This window comes from Bombina bombina, chromosome 4, assembly GCF_027579735.1.
Source record: "Bombina bombina isolate aBomBom1 chromosome 4, aBomBom1.pri, whole genome shotgun sequence".
NCBI classification, from domain to species: Eukaryota; Metazoa; Chordata; class Amphibia; order Anura; family Bombinatoridae; genus Bombina; species Bombina bombina.
In genome coordinates, this window is record NC_069502.1 from 212,297,561 (window position 1) to 212,311,347 (window position 13,787).

Below are 13,787 nucleotides of genomic sequence, written 5' to 3' on the forward strand. Positions count from 1 at the left end.
TTATCTGTAAAAAAATTAATTCAAACACCCCAACAGTAAAACCCACCACCCACACAACCAAACCCCCCAAATAAAATTCTATCTAAATAAACCTAAGATAACCATTGCCCTGAAAAGGGAATTTGGATGGGCATTGCCCTTAATAGGGGATTTAGCTCTTTTACGGTGCCCAAACCCTAAGCTTAAACCATTGCCGCATTATATTGGCTGTTCCGATCAGCCAATAGAATGCGAGCTCAATCTGATTGGCTGATTGGATCAGCCAATCAGATTGAACTTGAATCTGATTGGCTGATTCCATCAGAAAATCAGAATTTTCCTACCTTAATTCCGATTGGCTGATAGAATCCTATCAGCCAATCGGAATTCGAGGGACGCCATCTTGGATGACGTCCCTTAAAGGAACCGTCATTCGTTGGGAAGTTGTCGGTGAAGATGGATGTTCTGCGTCGGCGGTATGAAGATGGATCCGGAAGAAAGAAGATTGAAGATGCCGCTTGATAGAAGACTTCAGCTGGATCATGGACCTCTTCAGCTCCCGCTTGGATCAAGACTTCAGCCGGATCATGGACATCTTCAGCCCCCGCTTGGGCTTGGATGAAGACGTCGGAGCCAGGACGGATCGGTGAACCCGGTGTGGTGAAGACAAGGTAGGGAGATCTTCAGGGGCTTAGTGTTAGGTTTGGGTTAGATTAGGGGTATGTGGGTGGTGGGTTGTAATGTTGGGGGGGGTATTGTATGGTTTTTTTTTTTACAGGCAGAAGAGCTGAATTCTTTGGGGCATGCCCCGCAAAAGGCCCTTTTAAGGGCTGGTAAGGTAAAAGAGCTTTTCTATTTTAATTTTAGAATAGTGTAGGGATTTTTTTTATTTTGGGGGGCTTTGTTATTTTATTAGGGGGCTTAGAGTAGGTGTAATTAGTTTAAAATTGTTGTAATATTTTTCTAATGTTTGTAAAAAAAAAATTATTTTTTGTAACTTAGTTCTTTTTTTTTGTACTTTAGTTAGTTTATTTAATTGTATTTATTTGTAGCTATTGTATTTAATTAATTTATTGATAGTGTAGTGTTAGGTTTAATTTTAGATAATTGTAGGTATTTTATTTAATTAATGTATTGATAGTGTAGTGTTAGGTTTAATTGTAACTTAGGTTAGGATTTATTTTACAGGTATTTTGTAATTATTTTAACTAGGTAGCTATTGAATAGTTAATAACTATTTAATAGCTATTGTACCTGGTTAAAATAAATACAAAGTTGCCTGTAAAATAAATATTAATCCTAAAATAGCTACAATATAATTATAATTTATATTGTAGCTATATTAGGGTTTATTTTACAGGTAAGTATTTAGCTTTAAATAGGAATAATTTATTTAATAAGAGTTAATTTATTTCGTTAGATTTAAATTATATTTAACTTAGGGGGGTGTTAGGGTTAGGGTTAGACTTAGCTTTAGGGGTTACTACATTTATTAGAGTAGCGGTGAGGTCGGGTCGGCAGATTAGGGGTTAATACTTGAAGTTAGGTGTCAGCGATGTTAGGGAGGGCAGATTAGGGGTTAATACTATTTATTATAGGGTTAGTGAGGCAGATTAGGGGTTAATACATTTATTATAGTAGCGGTGAGGTCCGGTCGCCAGATTAGGGGTTAATAATTGTAGGTAGGTGGCGGCGACGTTGGGGGCGGCAGATTAGGGGGTAATAAATATAATATAGGGGTCAGTGGTGTTAGGGGCAGCAGATTAGGGGTTCATAGGGATAACGTAGGTTGCGGCGGTGTACGGTGCGGCAGATTAGGGGTTAAAAAAAATATGCAGGTGTCAGCAATAGCGGGGGCAGCAGATTAGGGGTTAATAAGTGTAAGGTTAGGGGTGTTTAGACTCGGGGTACATGTTAGGGTGTTAGGTGCAGACATAGGAAGTGTTTCCCCATAGGAAACAATGGGGCTGCGTTAGGAGCTGAAGGCTGCTTTTTTGCAGGTGTTAGGTTTTTTTTCAGCTCAAAATGCCCCATTGTTTTCTATGGGGAAATTGTGCACAAGCACGTTTTTGAAGCTGGCCGCGTCCGTAAGCACCGCTGGTATTGAGAGTTGCAGTGGCGGTAAATTATGCTCTACGCTCCCTTTTTGGAGCCTAACGCAGCCCTTCTGTGAACTCTAAAAACCAGCGGTATTTAAAAGGTGCTGGGGAAAAAAAGCCAGCGTTAGCTACGCGGGTCGTTACCGACAAAACTCTAAATCTAGCCGTATGTGTTTAACTTGATAAAAATTGATGACAAAATATATTAAAAAAGTGTTTACAAAAAAAAAAAGAGAAAAAAAAATTGTGGAAAAATGTGATGAAAATAGAAGTGCTGGATTAGTTAAAACATGTCTAAAAAGTTATATCCAAACTGTGCTGTGGAAAATAAATCAGTAATTCCATGATACCCTTTAGGCATAAAACATCCTTTAAATTAGTATAATAAACGTGATGATTGGGACTTTGAAATCAAGTTCAATATTTTGAATCTTGCTTAAATGTTCCTTTGATGGTATACAAATAGGCTCAATTCCCTAGATGCGTATAGTGAATGTGCTAATCCCCAAATCTGTGTATGAGTGATGAGCTGCTCCTCTTGAAAAGAATATGTAAAATCCTATGCTGTCTTCCTATAAAAGAAAAGTGCAATGGTGTATCCATGTTGCCTCGCAATTGGCTAAAGGTCTTTATAAGTAGAGCAAGTACTTTTCTGTTAGTTACAGCCTGATGAAACGACCTATACAGACGAGAAACGCTGGTTTTAATTGTGTTTTAAATACATTTTGACACTTATTATCATACTTGCTATATGCATTATTATTTTTCCTATAACGACACCTGCCAAACATTTACAGAGGTCGAGTACCTGATCTGTTACCTCTTGTGGGCTGCACCGCTGTATGCTGTGGTAACGTAGGACACTTTGGGGCTCCTGTATCCTGACTGAAGATCGATCTACACATGATTTGCCTGGTTGGCATGGTAGTCTGTTGGGCGACTTTTTGAGTTTCCGGCCTGCATAGTTAGGCACCAACCACATGCCGCTCTCTATGTGGGTACCCACCTTCCTGGGCTTGTCCTTGTCCTGTGTTTATCCTCTGCACAGACGATATTGCTTTATGTGGCACCTCTTCATCTGTTCCTACAGCTCTCTCTATCTTAATTTAAGTTACATACTTAAAGCATAAGGCAAGAGTGCTGTTTTAGAGTGTAATATTTTTTTAAATTTGTATTCTAATTTCTGGTTTTACTATCTTGTACCCTTTGGGTTGTTTCTCCTATGTAGATTTTAAAACAGGGGCTTTTAATAATATATAATACATAATCTGTATTACATGTATAATATCCATTAATGGACAGCTTCATACCAGACCACAGATGGGAAGAAAAAAAAAATCAGAAAGTATCACTTTCATCTCCACCCCATCTACATTTGTTTTCTCACAACATACACATAATGAGTTACATAAACACAGATAGGCATAAACACACGTATTTAGGATGTTTGAATTCTTAGAAACTATGGGGTCGATTTTCATTGGTCTGTCCAACATTATCCGCTCAGCGGATCAGGTTCAACAGACATTGATGAATGCTGACAGCATACACTGTCAGAATTTATCATTGCACAAGCAGTTCTTATGAATTGCTTGTGCAATGCCGCCCCCTGCAGATTCTGGGCCAATCTTCTGCTAGCAGGAGGTGTGAATCAGCCCGATTGTATGAGATCGGGCATATTGATGTCCGCAGCCTCAGAGCAGGCGGACCAGATAAGGAGCCGCAGTCTTAAGAACACTGCTTCATAACTGCTGTTTCCGGTGAGCCTAAAGACTTGCACGGATATATGCTAACATATACTAACATATGCTAACATATACTAATCCCTAATTGTTGGTATATCTACATGTACTTGTTCAAACAAGAACATATTTGAATAGGATACTAAGCCTGTATGCCATATTTCTTTCGACGTGTAAAATAAAGTCTATTTTCTTAAAGATACATTATAGTGTTTGAATTATTTAAGAAAGACATTTCATTTAGAAGGAATCTGGTTTCATGTCCTTTTAAGAGTTACATTAGAAATATATGCTCACAGTAATATATTTGGAGATTAACAATTGTTGAAGTCATACATGACACAATACTGAGCATTTACATTAAAGGGAGAGTATATACTCATTTTCATAGAACTGCATGTAATAGACACTACTATAAGTAACAAGATGTGACGTCCTAAGCAACATGGCGCATCCGAGATCGTGTAATAACGTCATCCAATCAAAGGTGCATCTGAGATTGCGTAAAAATGGCATCCAATCCAAAAACTTATTTTACAGCTTGGCATGTGACGTCTTAAGCAACATGGCACACCCGAGATCACTAGTATGTGCTATATTGTTATCTATGAATGTTAAGCTAGATAACGTAATACTGTGATATATGAAATATAATCCATTGTTGGTAATAAGGATATATTTCATTAGAATCAGAGGATTATTAACTATTTAGCAAGAGTTTTATGTTACACGATTATGTAAGACATTGCAATTTGAACTTCATTTTCAAATGTAATTTTAATCTTTTGATGAAATGTGTTTAGAGGTAATCTCCAGAACAGAAAAATATGATGCTCTAACTGCTGATTGGTGGCTACATATATATACCGATTGTCATTGGTTCACCTATGTGTTCATTTAGAAACCAGTAGTGCCCTGCTGCTCCTTACAAACAAACAAATGATACAAAGAGACTGAAGCAAATTTGAGAATTTATGAAAAGAAAATTATTTAAAAATCGTATGTTATACATAAATGAGAAAATAGATTATTGTGTTTCATGTCCCTTTAAATGAGAAATAATGCTACGAGATACATTATGAAAATCTGGATTGGTTATACATTATATGTTACCTATAGTTATGGTGTCCATCTTTACACTTTAAAAGGGGACACATGAGAAATACATATGTCAGGGATGTTTTCAGATATGTTTAAAGATTTATTTGGAATAAGAATGACACATGTATTTATCTGATGTGTCACTTATTCAAGTTGAAATATGGTCAGCCTACCTATAGCAATATATTGTTGGATCATTAAAGAGAAAAAATAATAAGAGAAAGATATTAATCAGCTAAAATATGCGCATTGCACTCTGTGATTTTTTTGTTAGACTACTACAATAAGATATAAGTGAAATTGGAATACCTGTGCTGTCAACATTCAAATAATAGACTGTTTTAAACATATTGTATGTCTATATTGATGTAAAAAGGACAAAAATACATTAGAAATGAATATCCATTCCTTAAGAATTGTGGTCAGCATCACTTAAAGGGACATGAAATACAAACAATTAAGTTCAGGATTCACAGAGAGCATACTATTTCCATCAAATACATAATTTACATTGATTATCTCAGTTTAATAATCTTGGGATCATTTTTTAAAGATGCATCAATTAACAAATAGTTCAGAAATAAACACATGGATGAGCCAACAACAACCAATGTATGTATATATATATACAAACAACAATCAACATATAGAACCTCAGTTCTCTGCTACTCATGATCTTGCAAAGATAAACCTTTTTGCAAAGTATATCAAGGGAAAATGAAGCAAATTAAATAAGAGATGTAAATATTAAATTTCTGGACAATTGTATTATATATCTGAATCATGAAAGACCATTTTTTGGTTTCATGTCCCTTTAAAGATTAACCACCTAAAATATAGATTTTAATAAATGACATGAAAAAAGAGGACAAATAATATATTAATGACATTTATTTTATTATGATGTCATAAAACATAAAGAAATAAGATAACGTTACAAAAACTCATATTGATAAATCAGCCCCATTGGAGCCATCTGACAAGGTGAAAGAGTGCATCACAGTCCTTGGAGGGAGTTGGCAAGGGCAAACAAAGGTCAATACAGCCCCATTGGAGCCATCTGACAAGGTGAAAGAGTGTATCAAAGTCCTTGGAGGGAGTTGACAAGGGCCAACACAGCCCCATTGGAGCCATCTGACAAGGTGAAAGAGTGCATCACAATCCTTGGAGGGAATTGACAAGGGCCAACACAGCCCCATTGGAGCCATCTGACAAGGTGAAGGAGTGCATCACAGTCCTTGGAGGGAGTTGACAAGGGCAAACAAAGGCCAACTCAGCCCTATTGGAGCCATCTGACAAGGTGAAAGAGTGCATCACAATCCTTGGAGGGAGTTGACAAGGGCCAACACAGCCCCATTGGAGCCATCTGAAAAGGTGGAAGAGTGCATCACAATCTTTGGAGGGAGTTGACAAGGACAAACAAAGGCCAACACAGCCCATTGGAGCCATCTGACAAGGTGAAAGAGTGCATCACAATCTTTGGAGGGAGTTGACAAGGGCCAACACAGCCCCATTTGAGCCATCTGACAAGATGAAAGAGTGCATCACAATCTTTGGAGGGAGTTGACAAGGGCGAACACAGCCCCTTTGGAGTCATCTCACAAGGTGATGGAGTGCATCACAGTCCTTGGAGGGAGTTGACAAGGGCAAATAAAGGCCAACACAGCCAACACAGCCCAATTGGAGCCATCTGACAAGGTGAAAGAGTGCATCACAATCCTTGGAGGGAGTTGACAAGGGCAAACCAAGGCCAACACAGCCCCATTGGAGCCATCTGACAAGGTTTAGGAGTGCATCACAATCCTTGGAGAGAGTTAACAAGTGCAAACAAAGGCAAACACAGCCCCATTGGAGCCATCTGACAAGGTGAAAGAGTGCATCACAATTCTTGGAGGGAGTTGACAAGGGCAAACAAAGGCCAACACAGCCCCATTGGAGCCATCTGACAAGGTGAAAGAGTGCATCACAATCCTTGGAGGGAGTTGAAAAGGGCCAACCCAGCCCAATTGGAGCCATCTGACAAGGTGAAAAAGTTCAACAGGCACAACAACAAAATAAAAAAAGGCCAAATGGCAACAAATAATAAATATAGAACAACATGCTGATGGCCATCTGACAAGGTGAAAGAGTGCATCACAGTCCTTGGAGGGAGTTGACAAGGGCAAAAAAAAGGTTAACACAGCCCCATTGGAGCCATCTGACAAGGTGAAAGAGTGCATCACAGTCCTTGGAGGGAGTTGACAAGGGCAAACAAAGGCCAACACAGCCCAATTGGAGCCATCTGACAAGGTGAAAGAGTGCATCACAATCCTTGGAGGGAGTTGACAAGGGCAAACAAAGGCCAACACAGCCCCATTGGAGCCATCTGACAAGGTTTAGGAGTGCATCACAATCCTTGGAGGGAGTTGACAAGGGCAAACAAGGGCCAACACAGCCCCATTGGAGCCATCTGAAAAGGTGGAAGAGTGCATCACAATCTTTGGAGGGAGTTGACAAGGACAAACAAAGGCCAACACAGCCCATTGGAGCCATCTGACAAGGTGAAAGAGTGCATCACAATCTTTGGAGGGAGTTGACAATGGCCAACACAGCCCCATTTGAGCCATCTGACAAGATGAAGAGTGCATCACAATCTTTGGAGGGAGTTGACAAGGGCGAACACAGCCCCTTTGGAGTCATCTGACAAGGTGAAGGAATGCATCACAGTCCTTGGAGGGAGTTGACAAGGGCAAATAAAGGCCAACACAGCCCAATTGGAGCCATCTGACAAGGTGAAAGAGTGCATCACAATCCTTGGAGGGAGTTGACAAGGGCAAACCAAGGCCAACACAGCCCCATTGGAGCCATCTGACAAGGTTTAGGAGTGCATCACAATCCTTGGAGAGAGTTAACAAGTGCAAATAAAGGCCAACACAGCCCCATTGGAGCCATCTGACAAGGTGAAAGAGTGCATCACAATTCTTGGAGGGAGTTGACAAGGGCAAACAAAGGCCAACACAGCCCCATTGGAGCCATCTGACAAGGTGAAGGAGTGCATCACAATCCTTGGAGGGAGTTGACAAGGGCAAACAAAAGCCAACACAGCCCCATTGGAGCCATCTGACAAGGTGAAAGAGTGCATCACAATCCTTGGAGGGAGTTGAAAAGGGCCAACCCAGCCCAATTGGAGCCATCTGACAAGGTGAAAAAGTTCAACAGGCACAACAAAAAAATAAAAAAAGGCCAAATGGCAACAAATAATAAATATAGAACAACATGCTGATGGCCATCTGACAAGGTGAAAGAGTGCATCACAGTCCTTGGAGGGAGTTGACAAGAGCAAACAAAGGTCAACACAGCCCCATTGGAGCCATCTGACAAGGTGTATCAAAGTCCTTGGAGGGAGTTGACAAGGGCCAACACAGCCCATTGGAGCCATCTGACAAGGTGAAAGAGTGCATCACAATCCTTGGAATGAGTTGACAAGGGCCAACACAGCCCCATTGGAGCCATCTGACAAGGTGAAGGAGTGCATCACAGTCCTTGGAGGGAGTTGACAAGGATAAACAAAGGCCAACACAGCCCAATTGGAGCCATCTGACAAGGTGAAAGAGTGCATCACAATCCTTGGAGGGAGTTGACAAGGGCAAACACAGCCCCATTGGAGCCATCTGACAAGGTGGAAGAGTTTATCACAATCTTTGGAGGGAGTTGACAAGGACAAACCAAGGCCAACACAGCCCATTGGAGCCATCTGACAAGGTGAAAGAGTGCATCACAATCTTTGGAGGGAGTTGACAAGGACCAACACAGCCCCATTGGAGCCATCTGACAAGGTGAAAGAGTGCATCACAATCTTTGGAGGGAGTTTACAAGGGCCAACACAGCCCCATTGGAGTCATCTGACAAGGTGAAGGAGTGCATCACAGTCCTTGGAGGGAGTTTACAAGGGCAAACAAAGGCCAACACTGCCCCATTGGAGCCATCTGACAAGGTGAAAGAGTGCATAACAATCCTTGGAGGGAGTTGACAAGGGCAATCAAAGGCCAACACAGCCCCATTGGAGCCATCTGACAAGGTGAAGGAGTGCTTCACAATCCTTGGAGGGAGTTGACAAGGGCAAACAAAGGCCAACACAGCCCCATTGGAGCCATCTGACAAGGTCAAAGAGTGCATCACAATCCTTGGAGGGAGTTGACAAGGGCCAACCCAGCCCAATTCGAGACATCTGACAAGGTGAAAGAGTGCAACAGGCACAACAACAAAAGAAAAAAATGCCAAATGGCAACAAATAACAAATATAGAACAACATGCGGATGGCCAACTGACAAGGTGAAAGAGTGCATCACAGTCCTTGGAGGGAGTTGACAAGGGCAAACAAAGGTCAACACAGCCCCATTGGAGCCATCTGACAAGGTGAAAGAGTGCATCACAGTCCTTGGAGGGAGTTGACAAGGGCAAACAAAGGCCAACACAGCCCAATTGGAGCCATCTGACAAGGTGAAAGAGTGCATCACAATCCTTGGAGGGAGTTGACAAGGGCAAACAAAGGCCAACACAGCCCCATTGGAGCCATCTGACAAGGTTTAGGAGTGCATCACAATCCTTGGAGGGAGTTGACAAGGGCAAACAAGGGCCAACACAGCCCCATTGGAGCCATCTGACAAGGTGAAAGAGTGCATAACAATCCTTGGAGGGAGTTGACAAGGGACAACAAAGACCAACACAGCCCCATTGTAGCCATCTGACAAGGTGAAGGAGTGCATCACAATCCTTGGAGGTAGTTGACAAGGGCAAACAAAGGCCAACACAGCCCCATTGGAGCCATCTGACAAGGTGAAAGAGTGCATCACAATCCATGGAGGGAGTTGACAAGGGCCAACCCAGCCCAATTGGAGCCATCTGACAAGGTGAAAGAGTGCAACAGGCACAACAACAAAATAAAAAAAGGCCAAATGGCAACAAATAACAAACATAGAACAACATGTGGATGGAGGAGTTAGTAGTGCTCCCTCGGGGCATATCCGGATCCTCCACTTATGGGGCATCAGCTTCACCCTCATCATCCTGTGCATTTCCAGTTGCGTCTTCATGCATTGTGCATTCTATAAACAAGCTAAGAAGACACAGCTGGAGACGCACGCTGTCATGGACCCTTCCCAGCAACTTAGTGTGACCCAGGATGGTCTGCTCTATGCGGGATAGAGCCTCTAGCGTTAGCCATGCTGAGTCACAACCTAAACAAAAATTAAAAATAAAAATTAACAATAATTATAGAACATAATAAAAAGAGAGCAAAGAGACATTATAATTTTTCCCAAAAAATTATAATTAAATATGCTAGATATAAGATTGACACATTAAATATGTTCTTCAGAGATAAACCACTAAGATATTAAGTCAAATCAAAAGCCTATCAATCTTGAAAAATATATTTATTTGGTTTATGACACACTGTGGAAAATGGCAGTGATACCAACTCAAAAATATTGGCATATATACATAATAGTTATCCAACATCTAGTCAATATCATTTAGATATTAGAAAATGTGGATGTTGATTTAAAAAAATGAAGATCGGAAACATTTACATTAATAAAATAAAGAAGATGTTTATAAAAAAACATTTTCTATTCAAATTCAATTTATGTATAATTAGATCAGTATAATGTCCCTTTAAGAAAGTATGTTCTAATGTGGATTTGTAATGATACTTACATTGGTGGCTGGGGAGGACAATCCGACACACAGGACAATGAATGTGGGGACTGTGGTAGAAGTCTTGTGGGGGAGGGATGGGGTGAGGTGGGGTATTGTGCTGCTGCTCCAGGGGAGCCTGCACAGCTGGGGAGTCAGGGGCCTGGTGAGTTGGTGACTGTGAAGGTGGGGGAGCTTGACGGGTGGCAAAATGGAGAGAGCGGCGAGGGGGGGCAAGGGCTCTTTTTTTAAAGGCACAGAACAGGAGTTGGAAAGTCCAGGAGTGGGTTCTGGCTGGATAGGGGCGGGAGTGGGTTCTGGCTGAGTAGGGTGGGAGTGGGTTCTGGCTGAGTAGGGGTGGGAGTGGGTTCTGGCTGGGTAGGGGTGGGAGTCGGTTCTGGCTGGGTAGGGGTGGGAGTGGGTTCTGGCTGGGTAGGGGCAGGAGGTTGATGTCCATAAGTGGAAGGTCCATCTGAAATATAAAACAAAAATATATATATACATATATGATATGGAAATATATTATTATCCTGCAAGTGCAGTATATTAAAATGTATTAGTGAACACAGTTTGGACATCACTAAATCTCAATAGTCTAAAATATTCCAAATAATATACTTTGATATTTGAAGATTAGAGCACTAATATGAAAAAAAAAAAAACAAGGTGATTGTAAAGAAAATGATGTCTTTCACATATGTTGGATTTCTTACTATATTAGACATTCTTCTCATATGAATCAATGGCATATATAAATCTAACTATTGATCCCTGTTTTAAAAATAATACACACACACACAACACTTCGAATAACAACTGGTTAAAATAGTACCAAATCCATGTGACACATAGATCCATTTGTGCAATGTACAGTGATCTGTTTTAGGACACAACACATAATGATCACAATGCAAAACATAAGATATTTGTAAAACTATGTCATCATGGTGCTGTTAGAATATGCTTATTTATATAAAGGTAGTGCAAGAGTAAAAGATTTAGATATTAATATTGTTTCATCAAAACAGTGTAAGGTTTAATGAAGAAATTCTTTATTAAAGGGACACTAAACACAAGTTTTTTATTTCGTGATTCAGATAGAGCAAGCAATTTTAAGCAACTTTCCAATTTACTCCTATTATCAATTTGTCCTTTTTCTATTGCTTTCTTTCTTTGACAAATAAGGCAGCTAAGCTATTTTTGGGTTCAGAACCATGGAAATTACTTGTTTATTGGTGGGTGAATGTATCCACCAATCAGCAAGAACAACACAGGTTGTTCACCAAAAATGGGCCATCATCTAAACTTACATTCTTTCATTTCAAATAAAAATACCAAAAGAATGAAGAAATTTGATTATAGGAGTAAATGAGAAAGTTTATTAATATTGCATGCTTTATCTGAATGACAAAAGACATATTTTGTGTTCAGTGTCCCTTTAATATTAAATCTTAAAATATCTTTATTTGGCAGTGTCACTGTTAATGAATTGTCTAGTCCATATGTTGATGTCATGAATAGGATGGAGCATGCAATTACAATCAAATATATAATTTCAGGATATCATCAAGAATCTTTAATTATCCTTCTGTCTTAAAGGGACATGAAACTCAAAATGTGTAATTGTATTAATTTCCATGATTCAAAACCAGCCTGTGATTCAAAAAAGCTTTCAAATATATTTATTTCTTCTATTTTGATTTATTGTCTTTTTTTAAAGGAACAACTATGCCCTACTGTTATCGGAAGACAAGTGTTGAACCAATGAAAATAGGCAATTTTATGCATCAACCAATCAGCAGGTTACTCCCAGTAATGCATTGCTGCTCCTGAGCCTACCTAGTTATGCTTTTCAAATAAGGATAATAATAGACTGAAACGATTTAGATAATATCATTAAATTTGAAATTTATTTAAAATCACATGTTGTGTCTAAATCCTAAAAGTAAAATGTTGGTTTTCATGTCCCTTTAATGATAAAACGAAAATATGAAAGCATATGAGATGTATATTTCTATAATCTACACATATGTAAAAATGTGTTAGTGTTGTCTAAATGTAGCAAAAAATTGTCAAGCACTACCCAGGGACAGAATAAAAAATGGCCATGACCCTAAGATTACATTAAAATGAAGATATCAAGAATAGAAGGAATATCTTAAAATACTCATAAAATTGATTTGTATTACAATAGAATTCCAACTCTGATTTGTGATTCTTATTTTAAAATAGCAAGAAAAGAGAATTAGAGTATCCATATTAATATAGACCAATGTGAATGGATTATGTAATGTTATGTCAAAGTTTGTAAGAGAAGGGTAAATTAAAATGAGACATACCACACAGTGACGAACCCGGGCTCGAGGTTCCAGCACCAACATCCATATCTGTAAAATATTCAATCAGGATTGGATATCATTAATACAAATCAGGCCATGGACACAAAAAAACAGATTTAATTTTTCTAATTGACAAAGTAAAATTATGTTTGTGTTCACATGAGTTAATTGTTTCCTAAATTAATTTATAAATAAAGAGATCATCTATTTTTATTTTCAATCTTTTATGTTGTTGACTGTCGCTTTAAGTCATTTTGTGTCTTCTTGCATTGTCATCAATTGATAGAGATTGTTCAATTTTTATTTTGATCTTGCTAGTATAGCTTTTATAATGTTGAAGATTGTAAATAAGGATACTGTATTCTTCACATATATACTAATTCACCTATACATTTGAACAACATGTCTAAAGTTATGCCACTGTTACAGCAAACACCTGTTCACATTTCTGCGCAATTCTATCTTTCGTGATCATTGCGCAATGATTCAAAGCGAAATTGTGCATCCGTGATTTGACCAACATGTCTAAAGTTATGCCCCTGTTACAGCAAACACATGTTCACGTGTGTGCGCAATTATATCTTTCGTGATCATTGCGCAATGATTCAAAGTGGAATTGCACATCCGTGATTCAGAATTGATTTGGATAGTAGTGTGATGAGTATCATTTCTAAATAATTCAAATATATTTCCAATTGGGTGTATTACGAGATTCCAATTGTATATTTGTTAATATTGAATGATAAGAATAAATATTTAGAACTGTGGTATGATTTGATAGTCAATGTATGAAATGGCGGATGATAGGGATTTCACGGATGCGCAATACCATTTTCGCTCTGTGACGCATA